Below are 23,359 nucleotides of genomic sequence, written 5' to 3' on the forward strand. Positions count from 1 at the left end.
TGAACAGGACCTCGTGGAGGGCTGGATGAATAGGACGACCCCGTGGAGGGCTGGATGAACAGTAGACGGTGGAGGGGTGGATGAATAGTAGCCCGTGGAGGGGTGGTTGAATAGGAGCCCGTGGAGAGGGTGGTTGAATAGTAGCCGGTGGAGTAGCGCGCGGTGGAGGCTGGATGAGCAGGAGCCCGTTGATGAACAGGAGCAGGTGGAGGCTATAGGAGGTCGACGGTGGATGAACAGTAGCCCATGGAGGCTGGATGAGGTCGACGGTGGAGATGAACAATATCGCGTGGAGTCCCGTTTTGCGGTACGCCGCACCCCTCCTGATGAACAGGACCCCCGTTTCGACCGTAGCGCTCCAACACAAGTCCGTTTCGTCCGTTTTGCGGTACGCCACACCCCTCCCGATCAACAGGACCCCCGTTTCGACCGTAGGAGGTCCGTTTCGTCCGTTTTGCGGTATGCCACACCCCTCCCAATCAACAGGACCCCCATTTCGACCGTAGGAGGTCCGTTTCCTCCATTTTGCGGTACGCGAGGCCTCGTTTCCATCGCCTGTTCCGTCCAAGCCCTCCCAATGAACACGACCACGCATTCCGTTCCGACCCTACCGGTTGGCTCCCCATGAACACGACGACGATGCTGTTTCTCCATTCCGACCCAGCTAATGTACACGAGCCCTGGCCGTACGTATATATGTGCGAGTAGGCGTTCGAGACCCCGCCCGTATGTACACATACGTGGCCGTATTTTCTTTCTTGTACCCTGGCCGCTGTACGTACGTGTACATGCTACGTGCGCGCCTCTACTACGACACGTGTGCGCCTCTACTACGACACGTGTGCGCCTCTACTACGACACGTGCACGGCTGTACATCCACCAGTATATATGTACGTACACGTTCGCGACCAGAATGGCAACGCTACGTATGCTTCGACCAGGTGGGTCCCGACTATCAGGAACTTCCTTGCGTGCGAAGATGTAGCTGGTGGGTCCCAGCAGTGAGGGGGAAACATTTTTTCTGTGAAATACGGTGGCCCATTCGGTGGGTCCACGCTGTCAGGTGGAGGAACAATTATTTTGCACGTAATAAGGAGGCACTTCCTTCCTGTGGCCGTGGACCCAGCTGTCAGCCTCTCCACGTACAGTTCACGTCCGATGAAAGCCGTTCCTTGACCACGTTGACCATGCCGCGCCGAGAGCACCAGGGCGGTGGACGACGGCAAGGCCTAGGAAGCGGACGACGCGGAGCCGGGGAAGACACGGCAGTGGATGCCCACACGTAGAGGAGTACGAGGGTTCACTGGTTCGCTGCGGTGTGAGGCTGTCGTCGCTGCAGAATAACAGGGGGTGTGAGTGAGTAGAGGGATGGCCTGGCCAGAGGTGGGAGTAGTAGGCGGCGGTGAGGCCTCCGCATCATCGCAGCCGGCCATGGGAGGCAGGAGCACGAGGCACGACCGGCGCTGGTTTCGGCGGCTGGAGCAAGAAGACCAGAGGTTGAAGAAACGCTACGGCCGTTGGATGGACATCGTACGGTCACTAGAGCTAGAATCGTGCATATTGACTAAGTTGACAAAGCCCTCCGTCCCCGTCAACTTAGTAGGCCCACAAGTCAGCCTGCCACAATACTGGGTCCCAGCTAATAGGGGGAGTATTCATTTTTTTGTGCGTAATAAGGAGGCACTTCCTTGCGTGCGAAGATATAGCTGGTGGGTCTGAGCTATCAGCGGCGGTAACTTTTTTTCGCGAAATACAGAGGGACTTTCGGTGGGTCCCTGATGTCAGGTGGAGGAATCATTATTTTGCGCATAATAAGGAGGAATTTCCTTGTGTGCGGCCGTGGACCTAGCTATCGGCCTCTCCATGTACAATCCACTTCAGATGCATGTCGGTCGTTGACCATGTTGACCAGGCCGTGCCGAGAGCACCAGGGCGGTGGACGACGGCGAGGCCTAGGAAGGGAACGAGATGGAGGCAGGGAAGACTCGGCAGTTGTTTCCCACGCTGAGGGGAGTATGACTGTACGAGGGTTTACTGGTTCGTCTGCCGTCGCCGGAGAATAACAGCAGGTGCGGGTGAGTAGAGGGATGGCTAGGCCAGCAATGGGAGTACGGTGGGGCGGTGAGGCCTGCGCGGCAGCACAGCCGGCCGCGGGGAGGAGGCAGCAGGCAGTCCCGCCAGCGCTTGTTTGAGCGGCTGGAGCAGGAATAGTAGAGATTGAAAAAGCACGACGGCCGTTGGATGGAAATCCAACAGTCACTGCTTGTGCGTCAACCTTTTTTTTAGGAAAGCCTCAAATTTATGGAAAATAGCAAACAGCCCATCTGCCATTATTTCTAATAATTTACAGCCCATTTGCTAATTCTTAAGGGGTTTTTTGGAGCCCATATTCTTTTTGTTAGCATTACAACCCATATTGTGGCCACAGTTAAAAAATTATACGAAATTTTGCATATTTCGGTACGGTCCGAACTGTTTTTAATCCCAAAATTTCGAGTCACATTCAAACTGATTTTAAAAATAAGTATATATCAATATAAAGTCCAATAAATTGTCCACGCATAAAAATCAATGCAATTTAAAATCTCGAAATGAAAAAAAAGAAATTTGAAACTAATTGCCAGTTTGATGTGTTTTAAAAATGTACAACCCATTTCTCATTACTGATAGGCCATTTTCTCGGCCAGCCGAATGAAGCTCTCCTTGTCTTGAAATATTTGCAGCCCAACAGGCCTGACGCCGCGACTTACTTGGCAAATCACAAAAAAACTAGGCTGTGGCCGTGGACCCAGCTGTCAGCCTCTCCACGTACAGTACTCTTCCGATGGAAGTCGGTCGTTGACCACATTGACCACGCCGCATCGAGAGCACCACGGCGATGGACGACGGCGAGGCCTAGGAAGGGGACGACGCGGAGCCGGTGAATACGCGGCAGTGGATGCCCGATGAGGGTTCACTCGTTCGGCTGCGGTGTGAGGCTGCCGTCGTCGCAGAATAATAAGGGGTGTGGGTGAGTGGAGGGATGGCCTGGCCAGCGGCAGGAGTAGTAGGGGGCGGTGAGGCCTCCGCGGCATGACAGCCGGCCACGGGAGGCAGGAGCAGGCGGCACGACCGGCGCTGCTTTGGGCGGCTGGAGCAAGAAGACCAGAGGTTGAAGAAGCACAATGGCCGTTGGATGGACATCGTACGGTCACTGCAGCTAGAATCGCTCATATTGACTAAGTTGACAAAGCCCTCCGTCCCCGTCAACTTAGTGGGCCAGGCTGTCAGCCTCTCTATGTACAGTAGTCTTCCAATGGAAGTCGTTCCTTGACCACGTTGACCATGCCGAGTTCCGTTGCATGCACGCGTCCATGGGCGTGGTGCGTCCCCACTGTCAGCCTCTCACGTACAGTCATCTTCGCAGCGATAGCCTGGCCGGCGGTGGGGTAGCACTTCGCAGCGATGCATGCTAAGCAGAGCCGCTAGCCGCCGGAGGCCGGACCAGGCGGTCCCGGCGACGCTGGAGGAAGAAGACGAGAGATTGAAGGTGCATGCCTGGAAAGAGTACATGTTGCTACTGATTGTCTGAGAGTCGTCCGGGAAATCGAAGCACCAAAGAACCTTGGTGGACATTGTATGGTGTTTCATGAGATCAAAGAACGAAGCAATTTATTCAGGGCTTGTCTTTTTAGTCATGAACAGCGCGAATGTAATGAGGAGCCTCATAGACTAGCACGTATGGCTACCTCTCTTGATATAGGTAGGCATGTGTGGCTTGATGCACCACCTGCTCATTTATGTATCCGTGTAAGCATTGAACTTAGGCAATAAAGTGCGCTGTGATTATCAAAAAACAAAATGCTGGGCTCGTTATATATATAATGTTATGTTAGAAGGAGCAATTAATATCAAAGAATAAACCGGAGAGGCACATTATATATATATAATTAATAAATTAACGAGTTATTGCTCAAAATAAAAATGAGCGTGTTATTATTAAATTGGTATTTAAAATCTTCGCAAGCTTTTGTACGCAATCACCAGGATTTTCCTTGCCAGTGAGTCAAAAACAACCAGGATTTTCCTTGCCAACTTCCGTTAAACATTTACTTTTATAAGATAATAACACGTGGGATGTTTTTATAATGTATATATAAGTCTCTATAAAATATACGATAATAGTAATAATATTAATATATATAATGTGGTTAGAAGGGAAAACATAAATTGGACACATCATTCTTATTCTTATATATAGATAAATAGAACAGAGACCTGCGTTTTATTAAAAATACATTGGGCTGCCGATCTTTAAGAAAAAGCCCATAGGCCGGTATGGACCTCAAAAAATAAGGTGAAACCACTATCTCCGTATGTCGTGGGCTAAGCATGTTAAAGTACAAAACCTAGGTGTAGCTGATACTTGTTCGCCCTCTGGAAAAAAATGATACCAGATCCCCGAGCAAACTGGACTAAAGAGGGGGCCAGCGGCACGACTGAAGAAGCACATCAAGAGCGATTTTTTTCTTCAGTGGATGGCTCTCGATAGGGTTTTTTACTTGCCTCTGCACCATACAACTTGTATTTTTAGCCTCCCAGTCTGTCGTGGTGGACTAGCAGCCCATTTGCTGGGCGGGCCAAGCTATAGAAACCAACACTCGATTTTTCATCAAGCCCCTAACAAAGCAGGTGCAATTCTTCTCAGGAAGAAGGTGTGTCGTTGACACCCACATGTCACATACCCCACAATAGGCATACTAACAAGTTCACACACAAATACAACAAAAAAGGTAAACATTTGTATCAAACTCAGGTTCATAGGACACGTTCATATTCATAGCCAACATTCACTATCAACAACTCAAAAGATTCATATATACACAAGCTCAGCATATCTATGCATCCAAATGATTGATAGATCACACGACAATATTCATGCATAATTCACAAAAATATTCAGATATACACATGTTTAGTATGTTTATGCATCCAAATGATTGAGATCACGGCCAATATGATCCATGGACGAACTTTAATTACCTAGGGTACAGACTGGTAAATGGTGTTCAGTCGGAGGTACTTCTTGCTAAAATTAGTTCTTGTACGAGTAAACTTTCGAGTACATAAGAGGCAGCACAGACAATCTGAACTTTGCTTATAGGTTTATCCTCAAATAGTGGCTTCGTGCCGAGCGAGGATTGAGAAACTTGGCCACTACTTTCATCCAACTAGTTTACTGGCTCATCTTGGTCCTGTAGCTCGCCAAAATTCTACATTGCAGACGAGAAAGGAGGCAGTTGAGAAAATGAACCACCCAAAATTTTTGTGCAGTTCAACTGAAATGGAGCATCCCTGGCGTGCAAACTGATTAAGTGCCAGATGAATATACGCGTCAACCAACTTGTCTGGAATCTTTAGACTCCATGCCATACAGTTCGCTACCATATATGCCGATAACCAAAAGGCACAAGTTGGGAGAAAAGACTGTACTGTGTTCTTCTGGGCTATGCGCCAAGCAATATTTTTGGCGTCCACTCTCCTAATACTTGGGAGTTTGAAAACTAGTTGACGCCGGTTGATACTCGAATGAATATAGGCACTTCTTGTCAACATTGATGCTTGTCTGAGTGAACTTTGGAGTACATGGCAGCATCATAAGTATCTGTCCATCTGATCATTTTGTGCAGTTCTACTGAAATCACCCAATGCAATGATTTGCCTGCGAGTTCAGGCTCCAAGTTACTCCTTTATAAAATCGGCAAACAGTAGCACAATACCAAATTACCAATACATGACAAGCACAATAATCAGGATACAGACCAGTATCAACCTGTGTGAGGTAGCATATCAATTACTATTTCCTTTCACTGGAAGTCGAGATAAGCGACTGACAAGAAACGAAGGAAGCAAGCAAGCCGAGACAAAGCGACTGACATGAAGGGAAGGAAGCGGTTGAGGCAATGAAGCACCCAATTTTTTGTGCAGTTCCACCAAAATCGAGCATCCCTGTTGGCACATATATTGAGAGAGTGAGATAAATGTAATAGTGGGACTAGTTGATGAAGCATACACTAAGAAACAAAAGCACCCTCATTATATTAATGGGTAAAGTTAGCAACATACTAGTCTTTCTTAAAGAGAGGTATTAGTTTATTCAGTGCCAATTAGCTCAACACTCAAAACATTGCCATGTATCATAGGTTGCAAAACTTTAACATGCAAAGATAAAGGAGTTTCTCATGAAAGTAGCACAATACATATATTGGTACAACAAACTAATATGGCTGAAGGCCTTAGGCTGGTACCAACCTGAGCAAAATATGCTTATTCAAGTAATTCCAGAAGAGATGATAAAGCACTCACTGGAATCACTCAATAGTATATATTTTTGTGCACTTCAAATGTATGGTTGAAATAACTCTTGTTTACCAGTGGTGAGATTATATCGAAAGATTATCAAGAACTTCTAGCAGAGTTAAAGCACTGACTGGGATACAGTTCATTGTATTCTCTAGTGCAGTTCCACTAAAATGTCCGATTGGCACAACATGATCCCTATTTGCACAAGTAGGAAAAAGGTGAAACCTTCATTAGCTTAGTGAGAAAGTATAGAAAGACAATAGCATTATTATGTCATGACACTACCAAGATTCCCTCCCTACTCCACCACATGATTCACCTCCAGATACATATATACACATACATGATTCATCATAGGGTGCTACTAAAGATTTGTTTAACTCTGACGGGAAAATAAGGCAGCAATAAATTAGTGCTACTTAAGTATTCCTGATTAATTAAGTGACCTTGCTGGAGAGACGACAGAAGTGGAAGGGCTCCCTGGAGGATCGTCTCACATGTAAGGGAGACATTGTCGGAGCCCTTGAATGGCCTCGACTGAGGCCTCGGCTTCAGCAAGATCAACTTGGCACTGTTGATCGTGTAGAGCTGGGTCACACATGCATCCAGAATCCGGTTAATTAGTATGATGTGTCGTTAAGCCAAGTACTACTATGCTGCATTTCTCTATCTATCTCTACTCTATTATCTATTACTCTTATACACTTACAAAAAACAGAATTGGTGATCTTGTTGTTAAGTGCATCTTGATGTTACGTGCAACGAACGAGCATCTTGCTAGTCTTCCAAGTAAATTAAGACTAGTAGCAACACAACAATACAACACCACTAGCAAGATGTCAGGATAACATAGGACGGTACCATCGTGTGATCTTCTTCATTTCCTCCTCCTCCTCCTTCTTCTTCTTCCTCTTCATGCTCTGTTTCTCTTTCTGCTCACCATTTGTTGAAACCAAGTACATGGTTGGTCTTCTAGTTCAGAATTGGTTTTGTCAGTGCGGGAGTACAACTGTACTAGTAAAAATAGCATTATTTTCTCATGGCAGTCGGAAAATAGAGATGAACGCATGCATTAAATATCATTCTTACCTAAAGGAAGGTTATGGCACCAATATGGATGATGAGGATTGGAACACAGATCTCCCTTTGTGCAGTTCCACCGAAGTGAACCAACTATTCCATTCTGACATTCCAGTTAAACATCACAAAAGTCACTTCTTTTAAGAAGAGTTTTGTGCAATGCACCAAAAGGTCACAACAGCAACCAGGTGAATTGGATATCCCTGTTTGCACAAAAAGGTACAGAGGAAACAGTCAGAGTCTCAAACAATTACTGGCAAAAACATTTGCCTAAACTTGTCGTGGCTTATAACAGTGCCATGGCTTCATTTTTACCAGGGACATTAGATTAAGAACAACTAAATATTTGGTATAAGGGCATGGGACAGTGGGTGCACTAGCAGTCCAGCACCATGTACTTAAACAGGGGCATAAAGTGGTGATTCATAGTTTGTTCCCCCGAGAAACAAACATCCAAGACACATATCTGGGTTGGTCCCATTTTTGTTCACTCTAGCCACCTACTCCTATGTGTGGATAGCAAATCTAGTCCTGGTCATACCACTGTGTGCAGCATTACCCCTATATTTCCCTTTTCGACCAAGATATCGGTTGGATGACCAGTCTGTACTACTTTCACCCCCTTTCCTTCCTGTTTGTACCAAGTCCGATGTACATACTAAATTCCCCCACCCCCACTTTATTTCTTGTTTGAACCAAGTACTCCCTCCGTCCGGAATTACTTGTCATAAAAAATGGATGTGTCTAGAACTAAAATACATCTAGATACATCCATTTCAATGACAAGTATTTTCGGACGGAGGGAGTACAAGATTCGACTCCATGAAGTAACTTTACCTCTAACAATAGAAGAAGAAAAACACTAGGTGACGTTGGACCATCCGATCGAGAGGGGCTGAGAGGTAGAAAATGATGCACATGCAGCGACATAGCGAGCTGGGGAGGTAGAGCTAAGGCGGTTTCGAACGAAGATATACCTGAAGGTCGTCGGGATGTGGATAGATGGGCGGCGGGAGGCCGGATCCGCGCACAGGCAACGACGAAGGGATCGTAGGACCTCCCGCACCGGTGCTCGGCCAGAGATAACAGTGCGGCCGGCAGTGGGTCTCCTCCCTCGCTGTCGACGACGGCCTAAACGCTGCCCCTCCCCTTCACCGGAGGAGGGGGATACGTGCGGATCTGTAACCAGCGGTGAGGATAGAAAGCCAGTGTTTTTTGAAGGGAGAAAGACAGTGTTACTACCACTATCTTGTTTAGATCTGGAGAGGATGAGAGTGTGTGAATAGAGCAACCCTACCAAGCAAGCGCGGGCTCCGGCCTATATATACGTAGTGGGGTAGTTTTCCTTTTTCACTCCATCAAAACAATCGTTTAAAATTGTGTACTACTACATGCCAGGTCACGGTTTTTTTTGGTTGTTGATTGTTTTTTGAGATAGCTACCCACTTGTTCCAAGTGGTGTTACGGTGTGCCAGGTCGCACTTTGTATCGTTCAAGTCTGGTACTACAAGTCCCTCCATTAAATGAACAACCACCCCCTCGTAAAAATTGTGAACAAGCCCACGGCTAAAATTAGCGGAAGCGTGGGTTGCCCCAACATGCATTATTATTTAGATTTTCTACTCCACATGTCATAGACACAAAAATAATGTGTCATAGATAGAAAAATTGTGGCAAGATTCCCTTAGGCAAGCCAAAGTGTGTCTAACAATTTGAGCAACTCAGGTTAGGCAAGTGTGGCAAGTGTGGGAAAAATAATGTGGCAACATAAGACAAACATAGTCACAATCCGAATAGCCCCGTAATTTTTTGTGACATGCATGAAAATTTGGTTAGTTAAATTTATAGTCAAGATTTGGCAAGGCGCATCAAATCAACACATGCAAGTATCAAAAGGAAAGTCACGGCATGCATGCATGCGTTGTATTCCCTCTGTTTCCAAATATAAGTCTGTTTAGAGATTGCCACAAGTGACTACATACGAAGCAGAATATGTCTATGAAATGTGTAAAAAGACTTAGGCTGGCCATAGTGGGGGTAACATAAGTAGTATCATGCACTTGGGACTCACAAACATGCTTATTTGGCAGGCAATTAAAGAAGAGAGAGATGGTTATAGTAACATAGGTAGATACCGTAACAAACTAAATCTGATGCTACTATGTGTCATGCATGTCAATAAATGAGACCACCTATGATACTACTAATCTATGATAGTATGCACTATAGAGATAGTAACATAGACTAGTAACATATGCATGTTACTAGTCTAAGTTACTCCCCACTATGACCAGCCTTATATCGAGTGCAGTGCTTTGATGTGTCACGTCAACTCGTAAAAGACTGAGAAATTTGATTACTACAACGCCATCTCCCTCGCAGACTGAGCTCCGGTGCCTTAACTGCACCTGCCTTTGGCTGCATGACAGGAGGGCCAACCACCTGTTGGGCCCACCAGTCATAGACGCAAAGGCAGGAGCAGTAAGTAGAAGCTTTCGCTACACGCTATCCCTCCCGCACGAGGTGGACGGACATGCAGGAGTGGATTCGATACTGTAGAAGTAGGAGTAACATCATTGTTCGTCTTCTCGAAGAGGCGAAGAGCCAAGCGCAACCCGAACGTGGGAGTTGCGAACGCTCGCGTGGTGCGGTGCCTTGTAGCACACATATAGTAGCCAGGCTCTTGCATGAGACAAAATTGCTATTGTTTAACAATTAAACTCCATCATCCATTGGTTGATACTCATTCTGCATAGGTCCACGCGCTTAGCACCGTTTCCTCCTGGGGTCACCAATGTTTATTTGCTAATTAATAGCATTGCTTGCAATGAACTAGCCATTGCAAATCATTAAAAGCATGCACACCTCTCATCTCTTATTGGTTGATATGTCAACAAACAAGAAACAAGGTAGAAGTTAATGCACGGCGCCTAAGAGTTTTGGGACTATTTGGTTTTCGTAAGATGACTTACACACCTAGACGGAGGGGTAGTATAGCCCTGTAAACCAGAAAGGAGTATTTGCCTTCCTAGAGATTTCAATAAGTGACTAGACTACACCGCGTGCAGCCGTGCACTACTCCCTCCCTTCCGGTTTATAGGGCTCAAATCTCAAATCTCATGAACCAAGGCATTTTGCGATTGGAGGAATGTATCTCGTACTACTTTACAAAACTACCCAAATTAAACTCATGCATTAATTACGTAGTTCTCTCATTTTCCTCTCCGCGTTGGTCGCAGTGCACAATATTGAGCACTCTTATATGACTAGCTGCTCTATCTACATGCAGGACATTTCAAAGCATCCGGGCCCGCGTGCCATCCACCAAATCACAGCGAGGTGCTACAGTCGAGACTCACCTGTCACCCCGGTGTGGCCGTCATGATTCGTCATATCACAAAACCCACATCTTTACCAGCAGTGGTAAGGTGGCCTCCAAGTTGGACTGGACGAAGCAACCATCATTTCACTGGAACGCTCGTTCAAGCCCTTTCTTCCCTTTCTTGAAGAAAACCTCACTCCAGGCTACTCACTTCTGCCATTTTTCTTCTGTACCGACAAAGGAAAGGTGGGCGAATCAGTTATGCTGCTATATTTTCATTCCAAGAATCTTCTTTTTGTGAAGCATCGACCGATTCTCACATCCTATTCTTTTCCCGTTTTCATTGCGATTGTGGTTTCCTTTCGATTGCTTTTTGTTTGTCAGGTCATTGATGGATCCTGGAGCACTGGGCAAAGAGTTGCCGGCGGACAACCCACTGGAGATAGCGATCTCCAGGAAGCGAGCACCGACCAACGAGTTGACCATGTTGGCGGGCCAACCCATGGAGACGAAGAACTCCAAGAAACAAGCACTGGCCAAAGAGTTGAGGACGTTGGCGGACGAACTCCTCAAAGAAAGTTGGAAGAATAGCAAGGGCCCCACCGTGCCTACCCCAGGAACTCTGATTGCCACCTATGTGAGGCTCAAGACCGAGTTTGAGGAGACAGTCGCCGTTGAGAAGCAGTATTCCCCTAGCAAGGTGATGCCCCCCATCGAGGACGAGGAGATGGCCCCCGGAGGGATGAGATCCCCCGGTGAGCTGCACAAGGTAAAAAATAATGGCTTATTACCATAGTTGTGGTTTTTGATTATTTGCGATGTGCTTGCTAATATATTAGGGTTGTGCAGGTGCCGGTGGACGTCCTTGATGATTCCGATGTCGTGGCCCGTCCTGTTGGCATCGTCCCGGAGATCGATTCTGATGCCGCTGTCAATCCTGTGGACATCGCCCCCGAGATCGATTCTGATGTCGCAGTCAGTCCTGTGGACATCGCCCCAGAAATCGATTCCCATGCCATTGTCCGTGCTGTGGTCATTGCCCAAGATATCGATGACAAGAAATAGTTGGTCGCGCTAATCCTTCATGGTAGTTTGCATTGCCTGTGTTTAGTTACCAGAATGATGTGTGTTATCAAACCATCTTAGGGCTAGTGCACTGATACGTCTCCAACGTATCTATAATTTATGAAGCATTCATGCTATATTATTATCTGTTTTGAATGATTATGGCCTTTATTATACACTTTTATATTACTTTTGGGACTAACCTATTAATCGGAGGCCCAACCCATATTGCTGTTTTATTGCCTGTTTCAGTATTTTGCAGAAAAGGATTATCAAATGGAGTACAAACGGAATGAAACCTTCGGCATCGTGATTTTTTGGAAGAATATCATCCTGGAGGCTTGGAGATCAAGCCAGAAGATCCTCGAGGAGCCCAGGAGATAGCCCCCCCCCCTACAGGGCATGGCCCCCTGTCTCGTGGACCCCTCGAGCACCCCCCCGACCGACTTCTTTCGCCTATATAAGCATATGTACCCTAAAAACATCGAATATCAAGATAGAACGGGAGTTCCGCCGCCGCAAGCCTCTGTAGCCACCAAAAACCTCTCGGGAGCCCTTCCTGGCACCCTGCCGGAGGGGGGGATCCTTCACCAGTGGCCATCTTCATCATCCCGGCGCTATGCATGATGAGGAGGAGTAGTTCATCCTCGAGGCTGAGGGTATGTACCAGTAGCTATGTGTTTGATCTCTCTCTCTCTCTCTCTCTCTCGTGTTCTCTCTCGTCTTCCCTCTATGGCACGATCTTGATGTATCCCGAGATTTGCTATTGTAGTTGGATCTTATGATGTTTCTCCTCCCTCTACTCTCTTGTGATGAATTGAGTTTCCCCTTTGAAGTTATCTTATCGGATTGAGTCTTTTATGAGAACACTTGATGTATGCCTTGCCGTGCTTATCTGTGGTGACAATGGGATATCATGTGCCTCTTGATGTATGTTTTGGTGACCAACTTGCGGGTTCCGCCCATGAACCTATGCATAGGGGTTGGCACACGTTCTTGACTCTCCGGTAGAAACTTTGGGGCACTCTTTGAAGTACTTTGTGTTGGTTGAATAGATGAATCTGAGATTGTGTGATGCATATCGTATAATCATGCCCACGAATACTTGAGGTGACAATGGAGTATCTAGGTGACGTTAGGGTTTTGGTTGATTTGTGTCTTAAGGTGTTATTCTAGTACGAACTCTTGAATAGATTGATCCGAAAGAATAAATTTGAGGTGGTTTCGTACCCTACCATGATCTCTTCGTTTGTTCTCCTCTATTAGTTGCTTTGGAGTGACTCTTTGTTGCATGTTGAGGGATTGTTATATGATCTATCTATGTTATTATTGTTGTGAGAACTTGCAATAGTGAAAGTATGAACCCTAGGCCTTGTTTCCTATCATTGCAATACCATTTACACTCACTTTTATCATTAGTTACCTTGCTGTTTTTATTATTTCAGATTACAAAAACTATATCTACTATCTATTTTGCTCTTGTATCACCATCTCTTCTCCGAACTAGTGCACCTATACAATTTACCACTGTATTGGGTGTGTTGGGGACACAAGAGACTCTTTGTTATTTGGTTGCAGGGTTGTTTGAGAGAGACCATCTTCATCCTACGCCTCCTACGGATTGATAAACCTTAGGTCATCTACTGGAGGGAAATTTGCTACTGTCCTACAAACATGTGCACTTGCAGGCCCAACAACGTCTACAAGAAGAAGGTTGTGTAGTAGACATCAAGCTCTTTTCTGGCGCCGTTGCCGGGGAGGTGAGTGCTTGAAGGTATATCTTTAGATCTTGCAATTGAATCTTTTTGTTTCTTGTTTTATCACTTGTTTAGTTTATAAAAGAAAACTACAAAAAAATGGAGTTGAGTTTGTCTCATACGCTTCGTCTCTTTAATATCTTTAGTGAGTTTGATCGAAATGAAAATTGTGCTCAAGTGCTAGAAGAAGAATGCATTAGAATGCTTGATACTAAATCTTTGAATAATGAGCATGATTGCAATGTTGTTAGTATGAACTCCTTGAATATCCATAGTATTAATGATGATTGCTCTAGTCATGATGAAAATATCTCTTAGGAGCATGTCAACTTTTGTGGAGTGTATGTTTGCATGAACACACCTAATAGAGAAGATATTTATTGCAAGAGGCATAAGCATTTAGAAACTAAATGGTTGCAAGAAAGGCTAGATGTGAGTGCTGAAAATTTAAAATTGCTTTGCCATACTTGTGAACTTTGCAATGAACATGGTCATTTACATCTCCAATGCAAATTGTTTCATGATCGAATCGTGTCCAAGAATTGTGATGATTTGACCTCCCTTGCACATTACAATTAACTTAGTTTACTTTTGGGTTATGAAGAATTGAAACGTTTACTTAAGGATCTTCCAGAATTTGCCCATAAGAAATTCCTTGATATTGATCTAGAAAAGATTTATTTGTTTTGTGTGGAGAATTGCATTGAAAATCCTTATATTGCCAATTACCTAAAGAAAAGAAAGCAAATAGAAGATGATGAGAATACTAATGAAAGGGAAGAGACTTCCCAATATCCTCCTATTATTTCTTATGATGAATTAGGTGACGAGGAGGAGCTTTCTATTCAACCAATCTAATCAATAAGGAGCTCAAAGAGGAAGGTTGAACCCACACATAATATGAAGAAGAAAAAGAAAAGAAGGAGCAACAAAGGTAGAAAGGTGATACGTCCATTTTGCATCATGCTTTTATATCAATATTTATTGCATTATGGTCTGTTATTACACATTATATCTCAATATTTATGGCTATTCTATCTTATTTTACAAGGTTTACCATGAAGAGGGGGAATGCCGGCAGCTGGAATTCTGGCTGGAAAAGGAGCAAACGTTGGAAACCTATTCTGCACAACTCCAAAAGTCCTGAAACTCCACGAAACCACTTTTTGGATTTATTAAGGAATTATGAGCAAAAGAAATAGGCCAGGGGGCCCACACCCTGTCCACGATACAGGGGGGCGCCCCCCCCCTAAGGCGCACCCCCTATCTTTTGGGCCCCCTGGTGGGCCTCCGGCGACCATCTTCTGCTATATGAAGGGTTTTGTCCTAGAAAAATTCGCGGGCAAGCTTACGGGACGAAACTCCGACGCCACGAGGCGGAACCTTGGCGGATTCAATCTTGGGCTCTAGTGGAGCTGTTCTGCCGGGGACACTTCCCTCCGGGAGGGGGAAATCATCACCAACGTCATCACCAACGATCCTCTCATCGGAAGGGGGTCAATCTCCATCAACATCTTCACCAGCACCATCCCCTCTCAAACCCTAGTTCATCTCTTGTATCCAATCTTGTATCCAAAACCACAAATTGGTACATGTGGGTTGCTAGTAGTGTTGATTACTCCTTGTAGTTGATACTTATTGGTTTACTTGGTGGAAGATCATATGTTCAGATCCTTAATGCATATTATTACACCTCTGATTATGAACATGATTATGCTTTGTGAGTAGTTACTTTAGTTCTTGAGGACAAGGGTGAAGTCTTGCTATTAGTAGTCATGTGAATTTGGTATTCGTTCGATATTTTGATGAGATGTATGTTGTCTCTCCTCTAGTGGTGTTATGTGAACGTCGACTACGTGACACTTCACCATTATTTGGGCCTAGAGGAAGGCATAGGGAAGTAATAAGTAGATGATGGTTTGCTAGAGTGGCAGAAGCTTAAACCCTAGTTTATGCGGTGCTTCGTTAGGGGTTCATATGGGCCCATATGTTTAATGCTGTGGCTAGGTTTACCTTAATACTCCTTTTTGTAGTTGCGGACACTTGCAATAGGGGTTAATCATAAGTGGGATGCTTGTCCAAGTTAGGGCAGTACCCAAGTGTCGGTCCACCCACATATCAAATTATCAAAGTACCGAACAAGAATCTTATGAACGTGATGAAACGAGCGTGATGATAATTCCCAATGTTTTCTCGGGAGCTTCTTCCTTATTATTAGAATTTTTCCGGGCTTATCCTTTGCTACATAAAGGATTGGGCCACCTTGATGCACCTTATTTACTTTGTTTACTTGTTACTCGTTACTATTTATCTTATCACAAAACTATCTATCACCTACTATTTCAGTGCTTGCAGAGAAAACCTTACTGAAAACCCCTTCTCATTTCCTTCTGCTCGTCATTGGGTTTGACACTCTTACTTATCAAAAGGACTACAATAGATCCCCTACACTTGTGGGTCATCAAGACTCTTTTCTGGCGCCATTGCCGGGGAGCGCAGCACTCTTGGTGAGTGGAACTTGGTAAGGAAACATTTATATAGTGTGCTGAAATTTTCTGTTACTTGTCACTATGGAAACTAATTCTGTGAGTGGCTTGTTTGGGGTATCTTCACCCCAACCAGAAGAGCAAAGAGATGCTCCTCAACCTACTGAACTTGATGAAAATATTCACTTTTAGATTCCTTCGGGTATGATAGAAAAACTGCTAGCTAATCCTTTTGCAGGAGACGAAACTTTGCATCCTGACTTACACCTTATCTTTGTGGATGAAGCTTGTGGATTATTTAAGCTTGTAGGTATTCTCGATGATGTTGTCAAAAGGAAGGTCTTCCCTTTATCTTTGAAGGGAGATGCAATGACATGGTATAGGCTATGTGATGATACGAGATCCTGGAATTATAAGAGATTGAAATGGGAATTTCACCAGAAGTTCTATCCTATGCATCTTGTTCATCATGATCGTAATTACATATATAATTTCTGGCCTTGGGAAGGAGAAAGCATAGCTCAAGCTTGGGGGAGGCTTAAGTCAATGTTATATTCATGCCCCAATCATGAGCTCTCTCGGGAAATGATTATTCAGAATTTTTATGCTCTACTTTCTCTTGATAATCGCAACTTGCTCGATACTTCCTGTGTTGGTTCCTATATGCTGAAGACTATTGATTTCAAATGGGACTTAATGGAAAGAATTAAACGCAACTCTGAAGATTGGGGTTCCGACCATGGTAAGGAGTTAGGTATGACACCTAAGTTTGATTGTGTTAAATCTTTTATGGATACCGATGCTTTCCGTGGATTTAGCTCTAAGTATGGACTTGACTCTGAGATAGTAGCTACTTTTTGTGAAACTTTTGCTGCTAACGTTGATCTCCCTAAAGAGAAGTGGTTTAAATATAATCCTCCTCTTGAAGTGAAAGTAGTTGCACCTATTACAGTCGAAGAAAAGACTATTAGATATAGTGATCCTATTATTCCTACTGCTTATGTCGAAAAACCTCACTTTCCCGTTAGGATAAAAGATCATGTTAAAGCTTCGGCTGTTGTTCGTAAGAGTAATACTAGGACTTATACACCTCCTGAGCAAATTAATGTTGAACCTAGTATTGCTATGATTAAAGATCTCTTGGATGAAGACTTAGATGGGCATGTTATTTCTTTCGTGGGTGAAACTGCTAATATTGCTAGACCCGATACTAAGACACGTAGACCTGTTGTAGGCACGCCTGTTATTTCTATTAAACTAGGAGATCATTGTTATCATGGCTTATGTGATATGGGTGCTAATGCTAATGCGATACCTTATGATCTTTATAAAGAAATTATGCACGATATTGCACCTCTTGAATTAGAAGACATTGATGTTACTATTAAGCTTGCTAATAGAGACACCATTAAACCTATTGGGATTGTTAGAGATGTTGAAGTCTTGTGTCGAAAGATTAAATACCCTGTTGATTTCCTTGTTCTTGCTTCCCCAGAAGATAATTTTTGTCCCATTATTTTTGGTAGACCTTTCTTGCATACTGCTAGTGCTAAGATTGATTGTGAAAAGAATATTCTCACTGTTGGCATAGATGGTATGTCTCATGAGTTTAATTTCTCTAAGTTTAGTAGACAACCTCGTGAAAGGGAACCACCTAGTAAGGATGAAATTGTTGGTCTTTCTTCCATTGCTGTTCCCCCAACTGATCCGTTAGAACAATATTTGTTAGACCATGAAAATGACATGTTTATGAAGGAAAGGGAAGAAATAGACGAAGTGTTCCTTAAACAAGAACCTATGCTAAAACATAACCTTCCCGTTGAAATTCTTGGGGATCCCCCTCCACCCAAGGGTGATCCCGTGTTTGAACTTAAACCCTTACATGATAATCTCAAGTATGCTTATCTTGATGAAAAAGAAATATATCCTGTTATTATTAGTGCTAACCTTTCAGAGAAAGAAGAAGAAAGATTATTGAAAACTCTTAAGAAGCACCGAGCTGCTATTGGATATACCCTTGATGACCTCAAGGGCATTAGCCCCACATTATGTCAACACAAAATTTCAGTGCAAAAAGATGCCAAACCTGTTAGAGATCCTCAAAGACGATTAAATCCCAAAATGAAGGAAGTGGTGAGAAAGGAGATACTAAAACTCCTTGAGGCAGGTATTATTTATCCCGTTGCTGATAGTGAATGGGTAAGCCCTGTCCATTGTGTCCCTAAAAAGGGAGGTATTACCGTTGTTCCCAATGATAAAGATCAATTGATCCCGTAAAGTATTATTACAGGCTATAGGATGGTAATTGATATCCGTAAGTTAAACAAAGCCACTAAGAAAGATCATTAGCCTTTACCTTTTATTGATCAAATGCTAGAAAGGCTATCCAAACACACACATTTTTGCTTTCTAGATGGTTATTCTGGCTTCTCTCAAATACATGTGTCAGCGGGGGATCAATCTAAAACTACTTTTACTTGCCCTTTCGGTACTTTTACTTATAGACATATGCCTTTTGGTTTATGTAATGCACCTGCTACCTTTCAAAGATGCATGATGGCTATATTTTTTGATTTTTGTGAAAAGATTTGTGAGGTATTCATGGATGACTTCTTCGTCCATGGATCCTCTTTTGATGATTGTTTGAGCAACCTTGACCGAGTTTTGCAGAGACGCGAAGACACTAGTATCGTCCTGAATTGGGAAAAGTGTCACTTTATGGTTAATGAAGGCATTGTCTTGGGGCACAAGATCTCCGAGAGAGGTATTGAAGTTGATAAAGACAAAGTTGATGCTATTGAATAGATGCCATGTCCTAAGGACATAAAAGGTATAAGAAGTTTCCTTGGTAATGTCTGTTTTTATAGGAGGTTCATTAAGGACTTTTCTAAAATCTCTAGGCCTCTGACTAATTTATTGCAAAAAGATATTCCTTTTGTCTTTGATGATGATTGTGTAGAAGCATTTGAAACACTTAAGAAAGCTTTGATCACAACACCTATTGTTCAGCCACCTGATTGGAATTTGCCTTTTGAAATTATGTGTGATGCTAGTGATTATGCTGTAGGTGCTGTTCTAGGGCAAAGAGTTGATAAGAAATGAAATTTTATCCATTATGCTAGTAAGACTCTTGATACTGCCCAGAGAAATTATGCTACCACTGAAAAAGAATTCTTAGCAGTTGTGTTTGCATGTGATAAGTTTAGACCTTATATTGTTGATTCCAAAGTTACTATTCACACTGATCATGCTGCTATTAAATATCTTATGAAAAAGAAAGATGCTAAGCCTAGACTCATTAGATGGGTTCTCTTGCTCCAAGAATTTGACTTGCATATTATTGATAGAAAGGGAGCTGAGAACCCCGTTGCAGACAATTTGTCTAGGTTAGAGAATGTTCTTGATGACCCACTGCCTATTAATGATAGTTTTCCTGATGAACAATTAGCGGTTGTCAATGCTTCTCGTACTGCTCCTTGGTATGCTGACTATGCTAACACTACTAGGGAAAAACTTATACACAGAAGTTTATCAGTAGCGCGGTTTAAAAATGGGCGCTACTGCTAATTAGTAGTAGCGAGGGGTATAAAAACCGCGCTACTACTAAGTTGATAGTAGTAGCGAGGGGTATAAACCCGCGCTGCTACTAAATGGTCTCCAACAATGCCCCCGGGATAGGCTATAGTAGTAGCGAGGAGTATAAAACCGACGCTACTACTAAATAAGTAGTAGTAGCGCAGGTAAGACTCCCACGCTACTACTAACCGTGTCCACCCTCGACCCAATCCACACTCCCACCCCACCAACCGTCCCACACCACCCACCCCCCGTCTGTCTCAAAAAAAAACCACGCAACCCGATCCAGATCCCCAACCTCCTCTCCTCTCCCAACCCACTCGCCGCCGACCTCCCTTCCACCTCCTCTCCTCCATCCGTCCGCCCCATGCCCCCCGCCGCGTGCGCCACACCGCGCGCTCGCCTTACCGGAGGGTCGTCCCCGCCAGAGGCGGCGCGATGGCCGCTGACGACCTCGCACGGAGCAAGCAGGAAGGGGCCGTTGGTGGCGATCGTCCGGTGGTGGGCGGCTCCGGGCGGTTCGCGCGGTCGCAGGGGAGCATGGTCCTATCGGCGGTGTTCGACAACAGGACGAACGATGTGGATTGCTCCGTGGCGGCCTGCGGCGACCTGTGGCGCGCCGAGGCGTCGCACTCCAGTAGCGGCAGCGGCAGCAGAGGCGGCGGTGACGGCAGCGCGACGCCGCTGTTCCTGGTGCAGCTCGGGCCCATGCTCTTCCTCCGCGACACGACGCTGCTCTTCCCCATGCACCTCTCCAAGCGCCACCTCATCTGGTACGGCTTCGAGCGCAAGGTAAACAACTGACGAACACACTGAATATCATATCTTATCTGCACAAAGAAGAAGCTAAGAGTAAGATCTGATATGTGTGCAGAACGGAGTGCACTCGGTGTGCCCGACGTACTGGACAGCTCGCCGGAGATGCTTCTTCATGTCGTTGATCTGCCTCAACCCCTTTGCTTGCGTGAGTGTTCGATCGGCCTTCTGAATTCTCTGTCCTGAATCCTGAATTCGTGATGATGAACAGTTAATTTCGACACTGTCTTTGCCTGGACTTTCTGTTTGAAAACAATTGAGCAGTCATTCATGGACATGCAATTCCCCAACGGACAGCTCAGATACATGGCTGGCGACGGGTTCACGGCGAGGGGCTTCCTCCCTCTTGGCGGCGGCAGCATCGTCCAGGCCCACGGAAAGTTCCCCGGGGAGAAGCTGTCGCTTCTCCTACAAGGTCAGCACCCCACCTACCTGATCCCTCAAAACGTATCATCTGCATTTTCTGCACATATCACAAGTTCACAACAGAAACCCGATCAAGAGATGATCTGAGCCGTTGCTCTGCAGAACGGGAGCGGGTGCAGCGTCGCCCCGACCGTCCAATGGCCGGACAGGTCCCTGTCACTAGGGCTAGCCCAGGTGCTCACCTGGAGGCGGTGCGGCCTCATGCTGCAGCCTGCAATGCAGCTCAGGTCTGTGTCAAAAAATCAAAAGAAAGTTCATTTCTCTCAGTAATCAGTTCCACTTCTACGCACTCACAAAGGAAATGCAGTTGATCATGCCGGAATGTGGATCTGATTATTTAACCTGGTTGACATGATCTTTTTGTCATGGACAACATTTGCCCCACGTTCGGCGGGAGCAGGCCCGGGGTGTCGACGGAGCTGGTCCATTCGGTCAGCGAGGAGGCCAGCGTCGCCTGCGGCTACTCCCGCACTGCCTCCCCCTCTGCTTATGCTTCCGTGTCGGTCAGTAGCTTCCCCGTACTCCGTTGATCCGCCATGTTTTTCATTGTTGAAGTACATTGCACAACTTAATTTTGGATGAACTGATCGGTGCATTAACTATGTTTTACTTCGTGGTTCAACCTTTGTACTCCCTCGGTTCGGAATTACTTGTCACAAAAATGAATGTATCTACAACTAAGATACATCTAGATAAATTCACTTTTTGGACGAGTAATTCCGAACGGAGGGAGTAGATCGTAATTAGTTTGCCTTTTTTGTTCATGTGTGCAGCTTGGGAGATCGAAGCTGAATGGCGGCGCGACGAGCTCTGGGCTGGTGTTGAGAGTGGACGCACCGCTGCACGGTTTTGTGCGGCCATGGTTCTCCATCCAGATGAACAATGGGCTCGAGTTCTGAATCTTTGATTGTTGCAAAGGTAAATACGTGGCGGCATTGCGTCTTAGACAAAGGCAAGTATAGTCGATGCTACTTTTGTACATATGGCTTGATAGAGGACTCGAACAGACTCTTTATATACATGTTGCAAACAACATACAAATCATATGATTGGCTCAAAATGTGGAAAAGAAAACCTTGAAATTGACATGGTCAGCTAGATCTCTTGGCAGGAATGTACCACTCCTGCTCCTTCGGACATTTGTGTAGGATTTTTGCTTGAATGTTAGTGTTTTCTCTGACCTATGTATAGTGTCAACAAAGATCTAAATTACCACATGGAGATGCATTTTTTGGCGGCATCTTACATCACAGTAATTTACAACGAAGATAGGTTTACAGTGTCTTTTTTATAGCAACTATAATGCATAGCTGCAAATATTGTCGAATGCACATCTGTATTTTGTATGCATGATAGATTCTATCTTCGGTAGTGTTATCTATCTAGTATGATTTATACACTGCATTCCTAAGCTGAAATATATTTTGTAACTTAAATATATAGTCCGAGTTTCATTGAGTTGTTTTTCACTTTTTAATTGAATATCTTTTTGTAACTGAAATATCTATGTACTTACAGTGCATATCTAATAGGGCCCTTCCAGCAAGACCTAAGTTTAACCGAATATCTTTTTTGTCGATCGTCGTAGGTTTTTATGCCCCATGTATTTAACTGAATATCATTTCTGTCCTAATGCCTCATGTATTTATAGTAGTAATGTTCTAATTTAGTGTTTCTTGAACATGCTCAGGGACTCAGGGCAATGGATAAAGTCTAGATGCTAAGTTGACTTTTTTCCTGCGGATTTGGTTATAGTGAAGAGATGCACAAAGGGTTAATTGCTACAGATACTGAAAACTTTGAAACTAGTGACGGTGACGACCATGATCGTAATCACAAGCACCGAAGACCACTGCCATGTTCCTGCACTTAACATTTTCAATCGCTGCATTGGAATAGTATGATTTATTACTTCACATTTTCTATACCATGAGGACAACTGTCACATTGTGCCAATATATATGTAGCCTTGAAAGGTCTCCTCTAAGTGTTGTTACAATTGATGATTTGAGTTGCAATTAACGTTCTTCACAATACGCTCCAAAATCCTATCTGAATGTTGGATTTGAGTTGCTTGCCTAGACTATTTTCTGTGCTGCAGCATTTTATGCATCATTTTTTATTTTTATTTTTTTAATCCCTAATTAGTTACTAGTAGCGTGGGAATAAATGGTACGCTACTAGTATTAGAATGCTAGTAGCGCCTGGTATTCTAGACACGCTACTACTATTTCGTTAGTAGTAGCACGGGTTTCCAATAGTAGTAGCGCGGGCGGAACCCGCGCTACTACTAAGTTATAGTAGTAGAGTGGCTAGAACCCGCGCTACTACTAACTTTTAGCGATAGCGCGATAGTAGTAGCGCGATGACCCGCGCTACTACTAACCAAAAAACCCATGCTGCTAGTAGCCTTTTTCCTAGTAGTGTAATTACATTGTTGCTAAATATATACCGCCTAGTTTCACATACCAGCAAAAGAAAAAGTTCT

General features: G+C 44.4%; 1 pseudogene; it reads left to right on the forward strand.

Annotated features, from left to right (window-relative positions):
- Positions 1-21,783, forward strand: part of LOC119284224 — a 47,807-nt pseudogene extending 26,024 nt beyond the window's left edge.
- The last annotated feature ends 1,576 nt before the right edge of the window (positions 21,784-23,359 follow it).

Source organism: Triticum dicoccoides, chromosome 4A (assembly GCF_002162155.2).
Source record: "Triticum dicoccoides isolate Atlit2015 ecotype Zavitan chromosome 4A, WEW_v2.0, whole genome shotgun sequence".
NCBI classification, from domain to species: domain Eukaryota; kingdom Viridiplantae; phylum Streptophyta; class Magnoliopsida; order Poales; family Poaceae; genus Triticum; species Triticum dicoccoides.